The 17,977-nt window shown below is 34.7% G+C and overlaps 1 long non-coding RNA gene across 1 annotated transcript in view; it reads right to left on the bottom strand.

The window, feature by feature from the left end:
* Positions 1-541: 541 nt before the first annotated feature.
* LOC124368985 overlaps positions 542-17,977 on the bottom strand; it is a 28,897-nt gene continuing 11,461 nt past the window's right edge. The window contains exons 2-4 of the long non-coding RNA XR_006923028.1: positions 7,098-7,366; positions 3,119-3,229; positions 542-799 (exon numbers count right to left, since the gene is read on the bottom strand). This is a non-coding gene — a long non-coding RNA (uncharacterized LOC124368985). The remainder of the gene's footprint in view (positions 800-3,118; positions 3,230-7,097; positions 7,367-17,977) is intronic.

Raw genomic sequence — 17,977 nt, 5'->3', positions numbered from 1 at the left:
TTAGTGGGGGTAACTGAAGGCAATGTTAAAGATCAGTGACTGAAGCCCAGAGAAACTATGTTAAGAAAAAACCTTTTGGGAAACAACATCAAATCAAAGCAGACTTTATTCATGCAGCTTTACAGAATATGTGTTAGTACATAAAGTAAATAGACGTTAAGATATCAGATCTTCCAGTTGATAAATTCATCAAGTATGTAGAACATATTCTCAGTTAGGAAGACTACAAGGTGTTTGCTCAGTGGTGTCAGTCTCTTCTCTTCTGTAAAATGCCTTGGGAGAAGATGCAGAATTTTGCTCTTGTGTAAGAGAGTACCTTCAGCACCAGTTTATGAGGTTGAACTTTCTTGCATTTCAGATGTTTTGGCTATAAATTTGTGCTAAAAGTTTTATACTGCTTGAAAGAATGTGAATAATAATAATGTGTAACACACAAATGGGTGAATACCATAACAAAGTACTTTCTTGCTGAACACAAATGAAGCCTTGATTTTGGAAAAGGTAGTGATTGAAAAAAGGTCTAAAATACATGTGGCCAAAATATACGTTACTTTTGAAATCTTTTATTTAATTAAATACAAACATATGTTAGGATCTACAATGTGCCATGTAATTTTATATCATAAAATGTTTGAAATCCTTTGCTAAACCCCAATATTAACTTCTGTATGGAGATCTCGAGTGAATAGCAGGAGAAAAGTGCCCTCCGCCTATCAGGGCTTCTATTGTGGATTTCTGGTCCTCTTTAGAATGTGTTTCCTTCTTCTAGTCCTTCTTCTTTGATGTGTTTTCTACAACCCTAAAATAATAACAAACTAAATTAGTCTATTCCGATGAATAATAATTAAGATATTATATTTTAAACTGTACATGTATAAGACACTAACCAAGACAAATATTTTGAAATTGCATTCCCCAACCAATGAGAAACCTGTCTTTGTGTCTGTGTATTATAATTTATATAATAAACTTACAAATAATTATCTTGGGCATCTTCATGTGGTAGATTTAGTTGATCAACTAGTATTTTATTTGGTAGTTCATCTGCTGGTTCATTGAGTTGTTTACTTTTGCTGATGCCTACCAAAATACAAAATGTTTGCTGCTCCTGGCTTGTGCAAGCATACCTTTAAAGTCATCGTGCTCACTTATTGGGATTGTAATGAATTTGTCCAAATAGTTGGTGTACATATATTATAACTATACTGGTTCTTTTGTTATTTGACTTTTAAAATATTCAACAGACGCCATTTTAATATTAATGAAAATAAAACTATTTTTTTTTATGTTTCTCTTACCTACTATAACCTATGTGCCAAATTTGGTTTCTTTAGCCTAACTATCTTTAGAGATAATAATTTTTTAATAAAAAAATAGAAAATGGTGGCTAGTGGCTAAACGAAGTATTTTACCAATGATTTTATGAAATGTTTTGTTTGAAATGATGAGTACTATCACCCATAGAAGTTTGTGACACCCTGTATATATCAATAAATATTGTTGGTTACATTATTTTAGACCTAAGTAAGCATACATGTTTTGCACTCAGTAGGAGCTAAGGCATATCCAGATGGGGTTATGGGGGTTGTAACCCCCCATTGATACAAATATTCAAGGTATATTTTAACATGTGTTAAACTAAAAGTATACTTGTAGTCGAACAATGTATCATAGTTCAGTTTAATATTAATTTGTTTTGATATTTGTACTATAACAGTTGACATATAGTAAAACACAAGACTCATGCTTTGTAATGTTTTTGAATGACGAGTCCGTCTACAACCCGTGGGGGTTGACAAATATAATACATATCTCACTTCCTGTGCTTCGGATCAACGAGCAATGGCTATGAATGCCAACCAGTCATCTCTTTGAACGGCTAATTTGTAATAGTCTTAATGTAGTAGTTTTCATCGCTTTTGTTGTTGGCGCTAGTCATTTATTAGTGACTTGTGTTATTAATGAATACTGATAGCGTTAGTACTAACAAAAATAAAATAAAAGTATAAAACCTCTAGATTGGTGACTTTACTATTTAAAACTATTTTAATTCTTAAAATAATTCAATTGTACTTGCTGTTACTGTTATTCTTCTCCGGTATTGTTCCAAAGAAAATTTTATAAGACGTATACAAACTTAGATAATTACCAAAACGTGTTTTATAGTTGTCCTATATATAAAAGTAAAATAATAACCTTTCAACCCTTTTGTGGTGAACTTCCGATATATCTGAGGTTATGGAATAATCCATTTAGTTCATTTTAATCAATTGTTCACAAAAATTGTAAGTTCACAATCGAAGTAATGAAACATCGTGGTCATTTAAATAATATCTGAGTTGAAGTTGGTAATGTTGTAATGTTTAATTTTACACAATAGAAACATGTTTTGTTTACATACATTTCAGGAATAAAATATAAATAAATAAATAACCATTGGTGATAGTAACAATCAAGGCTCTGACATGGTAAAATTTTATTCTAGCAATAGGTTTTATGTTCAAACTTCTTTAATTTATAATAACTATTGATTTTATTGGGTCACTGATATAAAATATAAGCATCTTGAAGTTCTCGTCTGTTAATTTCTAATTTTTTTATTAAAAAACTTTGACAATAAAAAATAATTGATCTGTCTTTCATCACCTCCCTCATTGAAAACTTTATTCCAATTTTCATGTAATCTTTTACGATACTTTTCTAACTAAATATCATAACTTTTATTTTTTCAGGTTCAGCGTACTTTTTTCTAAGAAACTGCTACAGAAAAGGCTAATCTGCTATGTGAAAGATTAACAGAAATGTCGTCTATACACGCTCCCCTGTTAGATCTCAGGTAGATAATTGTGATAGTTTGTCTAAAACTGTAACCCAAAAGTATATCCAACATAGCAATAGTCTTTATCATCACTAGTATGATGATATTAAAATCGCCAAAACATAAAATATATTTATTTTTAATTGATTTATATTCATATACGTTAATGAATTATTACGACAGTTATTAACCGATCGCTGTAACGTGTTTCTGTCACACTTTGTGTATGAAACCCCAAAATTACACAACCAAAGTAACGAAATATCATGCTTTATAAATAATATTTAACTTGAAGCTTACATTGTATGTCCATATTTATTCATCACCGAGGTTCTGCTGCGTCAATGCTCAATTCACTCTTTATTGGTCGAGCGTTCATCAAAGTACAAACTCTGCTTTTCATGACAACTCCTGTCAAAGTGTACAAAATGCATTATACATAGATCACACAATAATAAAATTACGAGTAACATTTATTACTTAAATATGCCTGTAACACTTTTCTTAAATTTTAAGAGGCTGAGGTTTTTTATTGCAGTTTGCAGAGCATTATATTTTTTTGGTCCAAAGTGTCTAAATGCTTTTTTCCCTGTCTCTAAACTTGTCCTTGGTAGGTTTAATAGACCATCCTGTCGAGTACAGCGCCGACTCACCTCGTGCCTAAAAACCAGCTTTCTCCTAAGATATTCTGGCCTTCCCGTCTGAAGAACCTTATGAATCAGCTTGTACCGTAAATTAGTTAATTAAATTTCATATAATGTAAATTTCGCAACCTAGTCAGCCAGTATAATCTAATATTATTTTTATCCAATGTTCCGGAACTAAATTATCAGCGGAGTAACTACCTAATTGGCACGCAGATGAATATTTTCTTCTAACCCTTTGTAGCAGCCCAACTATGTGACCGAGCAGACCTCGCGCGCTTTGTCCGCGAGTTTACGTGTCCCACGTGTCTCACGGCTCACAGGGCACATATTATTTGAGTAGATGGCTACCAGTTTCTTAACTTCTACTCATCTTCTAGTAACCACCGACTAGAAATAACCCTTCTTAGACTACAGCGCCATTGTCTCGTGCCAAGACGCCGACAACCGGGTTGTGAGTCTACACATTGCGAAGGGAAGTAAAATCTTAATGTTTTATAAAGTAAAACATCGTAAGCATAATTCCATAGAACATTGGATATTTTAGGCCCACCTAGCAGAAATATATTTTTAGTTCTGGTATTCTAAATGGCAGCAACGTGGCATTACATACATTTAATTTTACCATCTAAAAGTGGTGCTTGTAAGTTTCACAAATTAAAATGTACTTATAAGTAAACTTTGCAATTCAAGTATTTATTACTACGACCTCAGAAGTCACCACCCCCATTGTCATACGGTACAAGCTTAACGGTTTGAAGATGGGAGCAACCTTCTACTGCCATCATCCCAGCACTTAATCGGTACTCGCTTATGTGATCAAACTTCCTCAAACCGTAAACAAATCTCAATGTCCTATTCTGTAAGCGGGTGAGAACCATCACGTTTTCCTGTGTTAAACAAAAAGCAAAGGTTGGAAGGGCATATGTTATTAATGGGAAAATTGTTGATCTTATAATTTCTAATTTAGAAGAGACTGGCAGTATTGTGCTTAGCTTAGATATAAATTTCAACTTGGTTGTAACATTTTTACATATGGATTTCACTTGGTAAGAAAAGTCGAGTTGGCAATCACGAGTGATGCCAAGAACCTTCAAAGTATTACATATAAATTTAAAGGACTGTTGTAAAATCCATCTTAGTTGTCTTTTGACAAAAGTAGGCTTTTTAGGCCTGTGTATGTATAAAAATTTCTTGATCAGAAACAAGGCAAAATCAACAATCAACCTGCGTTCTTTAAATTGTTGCTGTTTGAACTTTAAGCCTACTCGTGGTGACTCATGCATTGATAATGTAGTTACAGACCTAACTGAAGATATAAATACCAAAGTTCTCTCACCACCTTTGTCTGACCACAATGCTCTGCTAACAACTGTTTGTTTGGCAAAATACCTCACACCAGATCACGAAAAACCAAGGCCTAAGCTAATCAGAGACTTCAGTAGATCGAAAGTGGAATATTTCAAATCAGTTCTAGCTAATACTAACTGGGGTCATGTTTTATCTGGAGATAATAATGATGTCTTTTATAAGTTCCTCTAAACTTTTCTGGACGCTATGAAGGAATGCTTTCCATATAAGGACTGTCAAGCCCAGGAATAATAAAAAAACTGTAATTAAGTGGTACAGTCATGAACTGTCAGTAAAGCGTATAGAAGTTGAAAAGCTGTATGATTTTTGGCAGTGGACGAAAAGATATAATGTCTTTGTAGAAACTACCAAATAGAAATATATGGAAGCTAAAGCCAGCTATCGTAAAGCTCTTACACAAGCCAAGTTAAATTCTAATGCTGATTACATTGCTCAAGCACCCAACCAGTGTAAAAGGGCTTGGGAGCTTATTAAGAACTCAACAGTAGGGAAAACTACTCCTTTGGCCAACTTGCTGACCTCGCAGATCTACTGTGACTTCTTTGTCTCCTCCGTCGATGACGTCCGTAACCGGGCTCCATCATCTGTTGCTGATGCTACGAGTACGGTCAAGAAGAAATCCATCAATGTAAATGATTTCACACTGAGGCCTGTGTCTAGTGAGGAAGTGTCAAATATTGTGCTTAGTTTAAAAAAAAGCAAAAGTCGTGATATCTATGATATCAGCAGTGATCTCATCAAGGAAGTGCTGTCTGTGATTTTGTATCCCCTTACCCTCTGTGTTAACTTAAGTTTGGTGTATGGTATTTTTCCTGAAAGTCTTAAATTGTCAAAAGTAGTGCCTATTTTCAAAAAAGGTGATTTTTTATGTCCTGAAAGCTATTGACCGATCTCCGTTGTACCAATCTTCTCAAAAATTATAGAAAAGGCTGTGATACACCAGATAAAAATTTTTTTTTAAATCTTTTAACTTGTTTTCTAAATCTCAATTCGGCTTTAGATGGGGCTTGTCAACTGTGAATGCAGTCGGAACCCTTGTCTCTGCTGCTTTGAATGGTTTTGAAAAGCATGAAAGCACACTTTCCACCATGTGTGACCTTTCAAAGGCTTTTGACTGTGTTCCGCATGACATCCTCATCACAAAACTTGGACATTACGGTATAAGGGGTGTTGAGATAACTTTTTTCGGACCTATTTGGCCAATCGCACCCAGAAAGTCCTGTACAACAACAGGCTCTCTGAGGTGGCGGGAGTGAGGAGTGGCGTACCTCAGGGATCGGTCCTTGGCCCTTTCTTATTTTTAGTAGTGATTAACGACTTGCCGTCTAATTTAAATTGTAAAATTGTAATTCTGTAACCTTTGCCGATGACTCAACTCTTTTCTGTAGTAATCGTTGTTTGGATTATCTAAATGTTCACGTGTCTAACTGCCTGTTTTAAATGGTTCACTCTTAAATAACAGTAAAACTCAATCCATTATTTTTGGTTTAAGTAGTCATGAGTTAAGCTTTCCACAATTGAGTGATCATGTAAAATTACTAGGCATATAACTTGATCCCAAACTAAGCTGGGGTGTGCACATTAGCCATGTTTGCATTAGGCTCTCTAGAGTAATTTACTTACTCCGTAAGCTCAAAAGATGTATCCTAGACACTATTTACGGGTGGCCTATTTTGCATTCTTCAATAGTATTATAAGTTATGGTATTTTATTATGGGGCTGTGATCATGAAGTAAATATAATTTTGCTCCTGCAAAAAAAGGCACTCAGAATTATCACATTCTCTAATTATAGAGCCCATTGTAGACCCTTGTTCATTCAGGAAAGGATACTCACTGTTTTTAATCTGTTTAACCAGACATAGAAATAATTTAGATTTACCTCTTGTTAGGCTAACTAAGTCACAAGAGTCATTTTCATATATTGGTTTAAAAATGTTTAATCGATTACCAGCTGAAGCCCACTGTGGTGAGTTAAAATGATTTAAAACAAAAAGTTTTTGCTGGTTACTAAACAATCCGTTTTACAGTATGAATGAATTCTTTACGACTGATATTGATATTAGCTTTTAGATTGTGACTGAGAATATTCTTGTTACATTCCTTGTTTTGTACTTGTTATTTATTGTTATACTATATTAATTGTTAAATTACATTTCTTATCATTATCTATTGTTAAATTTTATTGAATAACTATAGGCTAGGCTAGTCATTGTTTCTGTTAAATTATACTGCTATTGAAATATGCTTATGACAGATCAATACCTTGGTCTTAAGAAAGTAATATTGACGTCAACTATACAAAATGTACATTTTGTAATTTGTTGAATAAATTCTTGATTCTTGATTCTACATGAAGTCAAAGGCTTACCGTCTACATGGATACAACCATCAGCCATGCACTTTCCCGTTTGGCCATTCAAAGATGAGCCATTTTACTAACCAAACAGAACATTTATCAGAGTTTAGCCGAAGACCATGATCATCTGACCACCTCTTTACTCTCTCACGTAATGACATCCACCGCTCAGCCACTGTAAAAAAATACACAATTACTAATTTCATGTCTCAAAATTTGTGCAGTATACACAGTAAATATATCCTACATAAAAATACATGCCAATTTATATCACAATACTTTTATCAGGGTTTACATGGTTTTACATTTTTTAAATATTTGAATGTAAAAACATTATTTAAGTAACCCAAATACATGCAAATATTTTCAAAGTAAAATATATGTAATATATATATATATATATATATATATATATATATATATATATATGTGACATACGGCCAAATACAATATAATTGAATCGTAAAAAATAAGAGCTCTGTGGTGTAATGATAGCACATTCACCTGGCAAGTGAGAGATCCGGGTTCGAGTCCCGGCAGAGCAAGTACTTTTTGTGATTCAATGATTATTGAAACTAAATTAGGCTATTGCCACTTATACAAATTTAATAAATATATAACACTTGGAAGCTCATATTAGAATGTATAAATTCTAGGTGGAGGATGTCTTATAGTTCTTAAGATATAGCCATTTCCTAAGCCTCTGTTATTCTCATTAATACAGTGACATTTTCTTTATGTTATAGTTGTTTTTGAAAAGCATAAAATAAGAATAATAATAATGCTCTCAAATAGCTGTCAAACTTACCATTTTTAATATCATTACCATTTAACATTTACCTGATAGGGAGCAGGGGTACTCCCGTAACCCAGCTTGACTTAAAGGTACGGAAAATATTTAGTGGTAAACCCCTACCATTAGATTATCTTAGATATGCCTATGAGTCCTATTAATTACCATGCACATAACCAAACAGCCTAATAAACAGCCTGGGTCTGTTCATTTGGTGTCTATGTTTCCAGTGCTTAAGCCTTTTCTGGAATTTTAAAATGAATTTTGTGCATGCACTTTCACATCCCCAAATAACTATCTCATATGTGAGAAAGGGGTATATCAGCCCATATAGGTTTCTTGGTCTGATAGTTTCTTTTTTGATAGGCTGTTTTTTTTTATTTCTTTTTAAGTGCACTTACTTAATTAGCATTCCCTAATTGTTTCATTTATTTCAAAATATAATAGTTTTTAAGTGTACCAGTTCAGTGATTCTTATTTTATATTCTTATATAACTGCCTGTGTTTGTAAGGCAGTGTACGAAATATTATTATGTTCTCCAGGCGCAGAAGAACTGGTACGTTACTAACAATTCTGCTTAAGCCAAGGTGCCAAACAAAACCATTATTATACTTCCAATTAAATTCTAGTCTTACCTACGCCTAGTGTGTGGTTATGAGCTAAGAACTCAGAAATTCTGTATTGACAGAAAGAATAACACCGCAAAACAGCATCAACAATAATATGTAATAATTAGGTGATTCAAAATAACCTAATTACATTAAGTATAAAAACAAAGTCAGACTAATTAAAATAGCACTAAAGTTTTATTAATGCTAAAATAAACTTAAGCTTATACAGGTGGCCTTCATCTGAGATTAAACTAGTCTGACCAGAGCACTCTACAAAGTCCCTGACACTCTAATAAGCCCGCTGTACCAGATGCCGCTTGACCTATCTCTCAAGAAAAGGACTTTTTTTTGTTTTTATAGAGACTGGGAAGGCATTATGGAGTTTAGTGCCGCTGACTAATAAATGTATTTTTTTTACTTGTTCTATGGGCAGGAATGGTAATTATATTGGAATGACATAGATTGTGACGATGTTGGGAATTGGGTGATTTAAAGGTGGAGGTTTTTGTGAACAAATGTCACGCAGTTCAAAATATAAATCTATGTGAATTTTAGAACTTTGGCCTCCCTAAAAAGCGACCTACATGAAGTTCTACACAGTTTTCCCAAAAACTGCTCTCAATGACCTTTTCTGGAATTTTAAAATGAATTTTGTGCATGCACTTTCACATCCCCAAATAACTACCTCATATGTGAGAAAGGGGTATATCAGCCCATATAGGTTTCTTGGTTTGATAGTTTCTTTTTTGATAGGCTGTTTTTTTTTTATTTCTTTTTAAGTGCACTTACTTATTTAGCATTCCCTAATTGTTCCATTTATTTCAAAATATAATAGTTTTTAAGTGTACCAGTTCAGTGATTCTTATTTTATATTTTTATATAACCTTATATAACTGTTTTACAAGTTTGAGTTATAAATTATTATTTAAAATGAAAATTAATGAGTTTATATTAAATGTGAAATTTATTCACATGAGATTAGGCTTGTGAAACGAATGAACACATGGTGATGTAAATTAATTTATTACCACAGGGACACATTTCTAGTGTTTGAAATAGTTATTAAAAATAAATGGAATGAAATGAAATATGCCTTTATTTAAGAGGCGGAGTTAGGGGTATTTAGCCCTCTCTACCACTCAACCTCAAAAAGAATATTTATGAGGAGTTTTTGAAGACAAAGGCAATGGAATTATTTGACTTGATGATATTTAACAAAACAAGATGAAGGTAATACGTAATTCAAGATAAGGTTTTATGACGGCCGACTGATTGGAACTTAGAACTTTCATGCAAGTCGATAAGGTATTGTTTGAGCATGTTTGACAGTGGCATGTAATGATGGAATCAGAAACAATAATTATCCACCTTGTTTGTTGATAAATGACAGAGTCTACTATTTACTGATAGCAAACACAAACTACTCTTTGCTTTTGGACTTTGATTTTGCTTTAGATTTTATTGTTCTAAAATTAGTAATCAATAATAATTTTACAATATAAATTAAAATATAATATTAATAAATAAATAAAAATGGTTGGAGAAAATGAACACTTACTTCCTCCAGGATGGAGTAGAAAGAAAATTATTTGGAAAAAAGACCTCAGTGCCTTGAAAAATTGACATATACATATCTTCACCTAAAGGAAAGGTGTTTAGATAAAAAAAGAATAATCCCAATATATTGTAAAAAATAAACTTCCTTTAAAAGTCGAAGATTTTAACTTTAGCCTTATTAAAAAAAAGGCTTCTGAAGCTGATGAAAAGGTGACACGGAATTCATTATCCAATTTTTCATGTAAAACCTCTCCAAATCCTTCTGCCCTGGATAGTTCAACAGACTGTATGGTCTTTGAACAGCCATAGGAGGGGATTTGGTAAGACCAGATAAGCAACATCAAGAGACAATAAGTAAAAAATCTGATAATACAATTTCTTATATTGCTTCACTGTTGGAAGGTGAATGGGTACCAGATGATGCTATCTCAGCCTACTTCAGTAACATTGATACAGTTATTGACAAAAGATATTGCACTCATTTAGGGGAGACCGGGGCACTATTGGACTGGGGCACTATTGGACAATGCCTTTTATAGCTAGAGGGAAATTTTTGTCTCCCTTCAATTTCCCATTTTGGTATGCCTGAGACGGTCACATTTCACTGTGGAAAGTTTGGTTATTGTGGCACATCTTCTTAGAAATTGAGTTCATATTTTTATGTTTTTTACCCAAAATGAAGTGATTTTGCATATTCACAAACTTATCTCTTTCACAGTAAGTATTATCCTGAAACAATTGTGTCCTATTATTTTGAATTGTTAGTTTAACTGACTATGCAATGAATTCTTCATTTTGAGGTTTATGTCACTTCCTTTCTGTAATCTTCAATTTTTATATCTTAACCTACCTCGGGGCAGTTTGGACAAAAGTATGGGGCACAATTGGACAAAAACATTATTTATGTTTTGTCATTGCTACATACTGTTTTTTTGTTTTTCCAGGTTAAAGATGGTTAGGAAGTATATAAAGAAAACAGACAGGGCTAATATTTCTGAAGAATCTATAGTAGCGGCATTAAAATGACTATAGAAATGGTAAACTACCGATCCATTAGAGAAGCTGCCGAAGCCCATGGGCTTAAAAAGTCGACCCTACATTTCAGACTCAACAAAGTAAAGCAAAAGGAAGTCAACAATGAGAATAGTCTTATAGCTAATGAGCCTAACAATGGTAATGGAGTTGATGAGCTTAACAATGAGGATCATGTCAATGAGCCTGTGGGCAATGAAAATGTAACTTTATTTCAAGAGGTTGAAGATGAGCACCAGCCAGTAAAAGAGGTTACTATAGAAAGATATGGCCCCTGTTTATAACACTAAATACTCTCAAAGACAAGTATTTACACCTGAACAAGAACAAAAAATTGCAGACTATTGCATTGAAAGGTCCAGAATGAACTATGGCCTAACTTACATGATGGCCAGGGAATTAGCCTTCAAATATGCCTTGGCTTTGAATCTCGATCAACGCATACCTGCTAAATGGCGTACTACAGGCTTATCAGGAGAAGAATGGCTAATCCATTTTATGAAGAGACATCAAGGACTTTCACTTCGCCAAGCAGAAAAGACTAGTTATGTCCAGGAACACTAGCTTTAATAAACACAACGTGGGAACGTATTTTGACAACCTAGAAGCTTTGTTCGCAAAAGTAGAAGTTCCTCCGTCAAGAATTTTAAATTTAGACGAGAGTGGAAATAAGTACTGTGCTGGAGGCGCCAAAAGTGATTGCAGCAAGGGGAACAAAAACAGGTGGGCCAAAGTCGTATCAGGAGAGAGGGGGGAGCAAATAACTTTCTGTGCCGTCATATGCGCCGATGGGACTTACTTGCCACCAATTTACATTTTCCCCAGAAAACGCCCAAACTTTGCCTACATGATTGGGGCACCTGAAGGAAGCAAAAGCTCTTTATTCTGATTCTGGTTGGATGACATCAGCTCTCTTTTAGAGACGCTTAAACATATCCAAAAGGCCACAAAATGTTCTAAAGAAGAAAACCCCGTGGTTTTAAACCCTGGATAATCATGAGTCCCACATTGGCTTGGATGTGGTGATGTACAGCAGAGATCATGGCATACATATGATCACTAGCCATCCACACACAACGCACAAAAGTCAGCCGCTGGATGTAGCAGTTTTTTTTAGTCCGTTTAAAAGGCGCTTACGTTCTGAATTCAATCTCTGGCTATCTCAACATCCTGGTCATACGATTACAATTCGAGAAATTGCTCAGCTTACTGCTAAACCATTTGTTGAATCTTTCACTGCATCTAACATCAAAAGTGGATTTCGTAAAGCTGGAATCTATCCACTCAGCCGCAGTGTGTTCACTGACAATGATTTCAAGGGTGCCAGTGTGACTGACCGTGTTATGTCATCGCAAGTAGAAGAAACCAACAACCATAATCCAGTGCCTGGTACGTCATGTGACTTTTTCCGTTGATGGAAAATAGCCAAAGCTCTGACGACCCACAAGGCTCACAATCATCAAAACAAGCCAACTATTGACCCGAATGTACCTGGCCCATCAACGCCACAACCAGTAAATGTTAAAAGACCTACTACATTGACGCTTACTCCAGAGGATGTCATGCCTTACCCCAAATACGTTCCTAAGGGAAAGGAAAGGCGAGGCCGAAAAAAAGGTCGTTCGCGAATTCTGACTGATACTCCAGAGAAAAGATGCTCTTGTAGCAGAGTTAAAAGAAAAAGAACATAAGAAAATGTTGGTGGAAAAAAGAAAACAAGAGAGGGCAGTAAAAAAGGAAAGTAAGAAGAAAAAAACTGAGGGGGCCTGTAGAAAGCTGTATCAAGATGACTCATCTAGCAACGAAGATGAGATACAAATAAAACTAGACGATGGAGGCCTTAGTCCTGAAGACTTTTCTGAGGATGAAGAAGAAACTGTTTGATTACCTTCCTGATAAAAACTATGCCACAAATGACTTCATACTGACAAAGTTTGCTTCTAAGAAGGCCATCTACCACTTTATTGGCCAAATAGAGGAGCATGTGACTGATGGTTTCAGTGTGAAATTTCTCAAAAAGAACCAAAACTCTTACAAGTTTTACTTCCCAGAAAATGTTGAAGTCAGCTTTGTCGAAACCAAAGACATCGAGTTCAAGCTGCGACAACCAGATATAATTGGTGGGACATCCAGAGCAGCAAACTGCTTTGTTTTCAAGGAAAATTTGACTACTTTTAATTTCAAATAGTTTTTTTCGTGTGTCTTCTGTTTTTTTTTTTCAGTTATAAAGTTTGTATATATGTTTACTTAAATATAGATGATGTTTGAAACCTATAAATGAGTTATTTTTATGTCCAATTAAACCAATTTTTAGCACTGTCCAATTGTGCCCCAATAAAAAATCATTTTGTCCAAAAACTGCCCCGACGGGGCAAATTTGGACAAAATGTAGAGGTTTATAAAAAAAAAATAATCCACATAAAAAGGGTGCTCAAATTATCTAGAAAATTTGTTGTGGGGTTCTAGAAGACCAACTAAACACAAGGCAAAAAAACTAAAAATTTTTAACTAACAGTTTTCATAATTAGAAAAAATGCATAAAGTGAAACATGAAATTACGTCCAATAGTGCCCCGGTCTCCCCTAATGAACTTTTCTATTAGTCATACAGCAAAAAAATTTGCAGATAGGGAAGATATTTTGTCTAGACTTAAACTTGAGACCAAATCTTTTATACCGGTGCCAATTAATGACTCAGGAGTGCCTTCAACATGAAATAAGTGGTTCCCATTGGAGCCTCCTCGTATATATAAAGTCCTTGTGTAAATTTTGTCACTTTGATTCTTTAGGATCCCACAACTTCCATTCAGCTATTAGGACAGCTAATAAACTAGCTAGACACAACATTAGAACAGAACACTAGAACAGCTAGAACACTAGAACATATATGAACAGGACCTACATATAGGATGTTGTAAAACACCATAACAACAAAATAGTAAAGACTGTGGTGTTTATTTAGTTCTAGTTATAGAATACATTTGATCAAATATATTAAATTACCATTCCCCAGCGTCATTTTATAAAATGTTTAAAAATTTCCCAGATATCAATGTGTTTAATGTTTGGAGTTAGAGATCTGAGTTGGCTTTAGCGATTTATGGAAGTTTGCAGTTTTACTTACATAAGACTGATTTTACAACTCAAATGCTAAACTCAAAAACTTGTTGATACCACTGACGATTTCATTCAAAGCACAAAAGAAAATTTTAGTCAAACTATCTTTGGCTCCAAAGCTCAGAGAAAACTTACTGATGTCAATACTTCCTTCCGACTATGAATTAGTTACAGCAAAGAAATCTCATCAGTCATACTCTTCACCTTCCAAGAGAGCTGTTCCTATAGTCACAAGTAATAGATTTGAGGTTCTGAACTATTTCAAAAAACCTCTCAATACAATTGTTATAATCGCAATTGCTCGTCGTATTGCTATGACATTACTCTGCTCTGCAATACAAAAGAGAAAAACAAACAGATAAATCATACAACAAAATTTGTTCCCTACAAAAAAATCCTTGCACATAAAACAGAACAAAACATTATAAAAAACAAAAAGATTGAACTATATGCAAACAGTCAAGGAAGAAGGCTACCAGAGATTATTGGGCTATGCAGTTAGGGAAGATTTCTTGTAAACGGATTTGTTAAGTCAGGTGCTGAAAGTCGTGAAGTGTATAGTCAAGCTACAAGATCTATCAACCGCACTCTGGTTTTACTGGCAGGGACAAACAACCTATCAAAATCGAGCCCTCAATTCAATGGAAAGAAATCTCAAACGTGTGCGTAGAACTAGGCTAGTGTGTGTCACAACAATCCCTACCCGATTTGATTTACACGATAACGACCCTATGCATGATAACATTGCTATGGATAATAGCTATATAAGGGAAATTATCTTGAGAATGGATAATGTTGCTTTAATTGACTTTGATGCTTTTGACAGATTTAATTTTACACAGCATGGCATGCACTTAAGTTATAAAGAAAACGAACATTAGCTAAAGACAATAGACTTTATTTCCACAATTCATAGAGAATAACATTAGCGTCAAAGATACAATATTAAATAACTAGAAAAAAAAAACAAGTTAGGTGTGTCAGTTATCACATTAGGTTTATGTCAACAGTTCTCCCAAGATAAAAATTCATTTATTGAATAAAATAGATGTTTTTTCAGTGTTTTCTTAATATTTTCTTGAAACTTTATATCAGCGGACAGGCAGTTGAACAGCTTTGCTCCCATATAAGATGGCTTTTCTTCAAACTGAGTAGAATGGTGTTGAGGAAGAGTAAAGCCTGTATCATAGTGAGTGTTAAATGTTGGTGTACGTCACTGCCTCGGGTAAGATTTTTCTCATGTGCATAGGTTATTACATTGAGGATAGAGAGTGACACTATAGTTAGAATTAGAAGCTTTCAAGATAATTGATTTTCTAAATTATCTTGATAAAAAGCAATTAAAAACTCCCCACAACACTGAGTTCATAAAGGACTTGCAACTTTCATTGCCTCTGAAGAAGAATCCTCCCCAGCCTGACTTAGAACTTGGTAAAAGCATTAGGGTTGTTGAAGACAATATGATCAATTTTATTCAAAAGTACAAATACTGTGAAAATGTAGCTATTGCACACTGCAGCTCAAGAGACATGAATAATATTAGAAGTTCAAGCGCTGCAGTTGCAGTGATTTTTAAAAAAGCATTACAAAAACCCTTAACACCAGAGTGTTTAAGTGGTCATCTGTCTTGTCAAAAGGTAAATATGGGTATAACAGTTTATGGTCTAATGTCAAAATATAATTATTTAAAACATCTTATTTGTTCCCCACTAGGGTGTGTTAGGGATGGTATCCCACCCAAGAATTTTGCTGCTGAGCTTGTTAAGTTCTCTATATCTACAGCTGTTTCAATCCACATAGTTGTCCATTATGAAAATGCAAGGATAATGCTAATAAATGGGCTCTCTTTTGTTGAATTTGTTCAGGAGCTCAGAAATGGAATTTATTTTCATTTGGGCTCTAAAATTGAGAATATTACAGAAGCACAACTGGATTGCCCCCCCCCCCCCCCCCCACCTCTATCATTGACATGGCAACTGATGCAGCTCAATCTTCATGGAGCATCAGTGGTTCAGCTAAACTATTACCAAGAAACGACAACAAGCGTGAGATAAATAATCTCTCACCCGAAGCGTTTGCAGTTAAAACTGGCGGGACTGATCAAAAGTTTGAATTTAAAACACCAAGGCTTGACTACTATCCAGTCTAATCTTTTAACCAAAGAAGACTTCACATCAATAACTACAGAGAGGGAAAACAGTTTCCTGTTTAGTGTCTGTGAAGGTGTGAATGGGCAGTATAGTGAATGTAGTTCTCTGTTTCGGAAAAGTGCTTCCCCTCTGTCCCCTTTAACCTGCTCTCTGATTGGGACGACAACAGTAACATAACTACTTTCAGGAAACATGAAACCATTACGATTTTTCATCAAAATATCCAAAATCTGCCTAAAAGAATAGAACCATTTGAAGCCATTCTTGATGAAATTAAACCTCAAATAGTAGTTTTGACTGAACATGACATGAAATCTTATGAAATTGACAGATTAAATATAAAGAATTTTAAACTAAGCTCAAATTTTTGCCGCAATAGTTCAAAAAAGGGGGAATTTTAATTTTAAGTAGATAGCATTTAGAGTGGGCATGGGTGACTATACCTAATATTGTGTACCTAAATCTGTGCAGCTAAATATCATACAGGTAACGCTAACTTTATTTTGATAGGTGTTTATACATCAAAAAGTCAAAGTCAAAGTATAGTATATTACATGATCATTAAGAACAGTAGTTTATCAGATTATAATACAAAGTTATTACAATACAATTATTGTAATATAATAGTTGTGAGTTAAAAGTTGTTTAAATGTTGAAGGTCATGTGTTTCTTGCATTTGCAGATTCCAGAAACTCTTCTATACTGTAGACAGGTTTCTTAAGCAAAAATGCTCGTTCTTCAGTCTATCAGGTTGCCTGTCAGGTTTCAGAGGAAGTCTGGAAGGAGGTTTTTAAATTCTTGGCCAATGTATGATGGTTTTTTTTTCGAAGAGGGCTGTTCTGTGTTGTGGAAGGGTAAGCCTTGAGGCATGGCGTGTGGGGTAATTGTGGTCCATGTGAGTCTGCAGGTGTAATTTGTCTACGTGTAAGATCGCTTCATAGATGAAGAGTAAACCTCCTGGTACTGTAAGTATGTCTAGGGTCTGGTAGGCCTGTCGGCAGCTTTGCAGCAGCTCAAGGTTACAAGGGTCCTGACTGCCTTCTTTTGTAGTACAAGCACTCTCTTAAGGTTAACTAACGAGGTTCCCCAGATTATGAGGCTGTATCTAATGTGATGCATGCAATAGGATACTTTCAACCAAATCTCTCTCTCACAAAACTAAAACTAGAATATACAAAACAATTATATGTCCAGTGCTTTTGTACGGATCCGAAACGTGGAGGCTAAATAAGAAGGATGAGAAAAAGCTTCTAGTTTTCGAGAATAGAATTTTACGTAAAATTTATGGGCCAACATATGAACAAGGGGTATGGAGAAGAAAACATAATAGAGAAATCAGGGAGCTCTACAATAGTACGGATGTAATAGGAGAAATAAAGTGCAGAAGACTCCGTTGGGCAGGCCATGTTTTGAGAAGGGAAGAGGAATGCAAACTGAGGAGGGTAATGTACGGTAACCCAGAAGGAAGACGGCCCCGTGGGAGACCGAAAGTGAGATGGTGGAACCAGGTGAAGGCTGATATGGAG

Source organism: Homalodisca vitripennis, chromosome X (genome assembly GCF_021130785.1).
Source record: "Homalodisca vitripennis isolate AUS2020 chromosome X, UT_GWSS_2.1, whole genome shotgun sequence".
Taxonomy (NCBI): Eukaryota; Metazoa; Arthropoda; class Insecta; order Hemiptera; family Cicadellidae; genus Homalodisca; species Homalodisca vitripennis.
Note: the sequence above shows the minus strand (reverse complement) of the source record. Positions and strands in the feature narration are given on the sequence as shown.